Raw genomic sequence first — 4,486 nt, 5'->3', positions numbered from 1 at the left:
AATGTTTATGGGTAAATTGGAGTCAGCCATAACCAACAGTGAGATATTACCAATAAGAGCCTCACACATTAGGGTCTTTAACAGGCATGGTTTGACCAGGGCATCATTCTAAGGTGAGAACAACATTGTGTAAAGATTCAGGACATGAAACCAAGTCCACATCCACCTTGCCAACATTAACTGGGTGATTAGTACTCTTACACACAGTCTGAAAGTGTCCCAACTTTTTACACAAGCGACACCTTTTTGCAACAGCTGGACGGACGGCAAAATTACTGACGTGACTTTTGGAAGCACGTTTGTCGCAACATTTCTTGCCAGTGTTTTCAAGCACCTTACAATTAGTATTAATATTACATAAGGATTCCAAGTGATCCTCATTGGACAGTACCACGTTGACACCAGGTTCAGGATGAAGAATTTTAGTGGAAATCAGCTATCACTCGATGCTCTTGGCTAGGTCAATAACTTCACCCAATGTTGGGTTCCTACAACTTAAGAGTGTCTACTGAATCTTCCTTGTTGAACAGTTAAACACAAACTGATCGCAAATGTAAGTGCCAAGATTGGAGACAAAAACGCATGTTGCAGCAAACACTCTAAGAGCTTACATGTACTCCTTCACGTTCTCCTTTGGCTGTTGTTTATGCTTACAGAAACTATGGCGTTCATGCAATATGTTAGGCTCATCAGTGAATTGTTTGTGCAGCCTAGAATTATCTTCCAGATAAATATTCCATTGACTATCTACAGATGGTGCAGATATGGGAAGTAGACTGTCATAAACTTGTCGAGCAATGGGACATAGGCTATTGAATAATAAGGCAAATTTGTGCGCAAGACTGTAACCATTAGCGTTTAAAGCAGCCAGATGATTTTCAAACAACCTAAACCATGAAACCATGTTATGAGTGGTTTCCCAGGTTGCAATAGAAAAGGAGGTGGCTGAGTAATTTGCTGAGGAGTGGCCATGACAAACGTGCAGTAAATAAGCAATTAGAAAATACAATACAAATAAACAGCCCCAACTGCCAACAGCATCTCAAAAGTAGAGGTAAGTAATACAGTTCAAATAAATTGAGGTCACAGCAATGCCTGAAATGTACCTTAACCGCTTAACCGCAGCAGCAATTCCGTCGCAGCGGTTTTATTGAGTGGGCGGGGCCACGTTGGCCAACGGACATACGCAGCACTATGGAGGTAGTGCTCGCGACGGCCGTTGACCGACCGGCGCATCGAAGGGGTTAATTGTGCTCCTATATCTGACTAAGGACTCCAGACAATCGATCAAATAGCCAGAAACTTGTGTAAAACTGAGAGGAAGTGTGAATGCCGCCCTTGTTGATGAAGAAATAAGCCCAAATATGGCCGCAATGTAAAATCATAGTGACATCTCTACCTCTGCATTATATTTGGTGTGCAAGACCAATTTAAGATGGCCGCCGGCTGACGCAGAGAAATAATTGAAAGAGATGCTTGGCAAATAGGTGAAAGAGAGGCAGTGAGCATGAGCCAATTGCACGCATGAGCCAATTAAACAACGCATCAGAAAGCGTACAGCCTCCAGCAACGTTTTGGACTGATGCAGAGTTTTGCTGGCAGAATGACACAAAGATTACTCCAACTTCTAAGTGCAAACCTAAACTAATATGGCTGTTGCGTGATGCCTCACATGAAATGGCGTCCAGCTAACATGGGCCTGCTCATTGTTGCCAGGGAAGAGGTCTTTACGGACAAAGTAGCAGCGAAAGGTATTGCTAGGTAAAGTTGATGACAATGAATGCCAAGGAGAGCATGCATTTCCAAAATGTAGAGAAGGACTATCTCAGGGTCTGGAAGTGCTTCAGGGGTTGCAGAGTTGCAAGAAAGCACTGCAGCTAAAGGCGGGCCAAAGTAGTGTGAGCGCCATCAGAATCCTCACTGATAGTTGTGCGCTGGCTGCAGGCTGCACACTGATGGCTACGGATGGCTGCATGCAGGCTCGCATGCCACGATGTCGGTCGATTTAATGGCAGAGAACAGGCGTATTGGCCATTCAGGGTACCCTGGCCAAAAACAAACTAGTGAGGCTGTAGTCTGTGTCTTCTATTGTGCCACTGCACTAGCAATGGCAAATTTCCTCCGCAAGGATTTCCACACAAATGCAAATTCTGCAAACAATATCTGGAGTGACATGAAAAAATGGGTGCACCTGGTGGGCGAATAACGCTAATCGCCAAATGTAGCAAGTATGGATCCTCACAGCAGGTAAGTCTTAGATACAAGGTTATTCCATATGATAAATCAAATATGGCATAAATGTAACAAGTACGGCTCCACACAGCAGGTAAGTCTTTGATACCAGTTTATTTCATATGATAAATTGCCCACGGCGTGCAATGTCCAGCTGGTTTAGATGTCCAACAGCAAATACAAGTTGTAGTTAGAATCCTCATGCAGAGTCCATCACACGCTCGAGCCACATTACAAAACCACACTGCTCATGCTTAAACCATATTAATGCATATGACCTGCGTAACAGTAAATGCACTTCACTACAACCACCTTCTGTTAGCATGTGGCAAATTATTATTATTATTATATTTATTATTATTATATTTAAATTTGTAAAGCGCTCAGCTACCCGTAGGTTTCCCGGCGCTAACTCAACAATCTGAGAGGGGAGGTCAGAGGGGAGGAAACTTACATGTTAAATAAACAATGCTTCACTTGTTTGCGAAATCTAAGATAATTGGGTTCTTTTCTTGACTGAAGGGGAAGAGAGTTCCAGAGTGAAGGGGCAAGCCAGGCAAAGGAGCGGCCTCCCATTCTGGCTTTTTTGATTCTAGGCACTGAGAAGAGGTGTTGATTGGAAGAACGCAACGTGCGGGGGGGACAGTGAGGATGAACCAAAGATGTAAGATATGGTGGGGCAGATCCGTTGTTTATTTTGTGCATAATGCAGAGTGCTTTGAATTTAGAGCGATTTTCAATGCGTAACCAGTGAAGTGTGCGCAGGGAGTTAGAGGTGGGGGCGGTATTGGGTAGTTTGCAGAGAAGTAGAGTGGTCACAGCAGGTGGCTGTGAGGGAACAATGTAGTCAGTAGCCTGTCAGTGGCAGGGAAGTTTCCAGGGCTGCAGGGGGAGGTTTGCATGCCTCCCCACTCACCCCAACATCCCACCGCACCCATGGCCAGCCTGGACCACAGCTTACTGTCTCTGCCCTAGAGCCATAGTAGTTTTTATCAGCTGCGTTTTAGGACTCAGTAAAAGGGGGCATGTTAATCCCCAGACACATTGCCTAGGTGGGGAACACCCAGCGATGTGGAATTGAGTCTATCTTTATACTCCATGGAGATACTGCACTATTCCACTTATAATAAGGACCTACACATTTTCGAGGTTCAGTGAGCCAGTAAATCTGGTGGTTGTTAGTGAGGGAGAACATTTATGAAACAGCTTACATAGGATACAGAGCTCAGGTAGTCCATAATTTCCCTTTTCATCGCATGATATTTCTTCGTTTAGGAAACAGCAGTTTAAAAATGGTGCTCCTTTATCAGTTCCGGTGTCAGCCATGCTGCCCACATTATGAGAAGTCACAAGATGCTCACATAGATTGGGAAGCAGGCTTGCCCCTTGTGAACTCTGTCTTGCCCCTTGCGATCCCTGCCACTGCCTTTGCTATCCCTGGCCTCAGAGGTGTCAAAACCAGTGCCAAGAACACACATTCCTTATTTGCTGACCATTTCTCATTATACTAATTGTGAATAATATTCTATGAATGGCCACGTTAAAAAGCATGCGTTTAGAACGCATGCCATTACAATGACTGTGTTGTTACATTACATAGCATTACAACGCAAGTCATTACAACAACTTGCTGTAGGGGGCGCTGGATGTTGGAATAGTATAATTACTATTCCAACTCCAGTCTGTGCAACAGTAGGGAAGGTGTTGGATTTAAAATCCAGCACCTGCTGCTCCCTACAGCAAGTCGTTGTAACAGCTTAGGTTGTAATGACCGCGCTGTAATGGACTGCTTTTTTTCACATGTGCGGTAAATTCTGTTTTCCCTTATTCTTATATTAATTAATAGTGTCATTAAAATAGGGCACACATAGCTGAAATGGGAAATTGGGGGCAGCTGTGGTAAATAAATATGGTTTGAATATATTTTGTGTTTGTTCTTGCAGGTGTGAGGGATGTATGACGTTACAACGCATGCTTTTACCACGCATGCTGTTACAACGCCAGTTTTACAACGCATAGTGCTTTGGGGTGCTGGATAGTGAATAGTTTAATTTACTATTCCAACTCCAGTCCCCGTGGACACTAGGGAAGGTGTTGTATAGTAAATTAAATCTATTCCCTATCCTAGAGCGCCCCCCAGCACAATGCGTTGTAAAGGTTTTCATTGTAAAACCTGCGTTGTAATAGCACTGCGTTGTAAAAGTTTTGTTGTAAAGGATGTTTCCCGGTGTGAGAGTGTGTTTGTGAGAAAGAG

Source organism: Lissotriton vulgaris, chromosome 3_1, assembly GCF_964263255.1.
Source record: "Lissotriton vulgaris chromosome 3_1, aLisVul1.2, whole genome shotgun sequence".
NCBI lineage: Eukaryota > Metazoa > Chordata > Amphibia > Caudata > Salamandridae > Lissotriton > Lissotriton vulgaris.
This window is presented reverse-complemented; position numbering follows the sequence as displayed.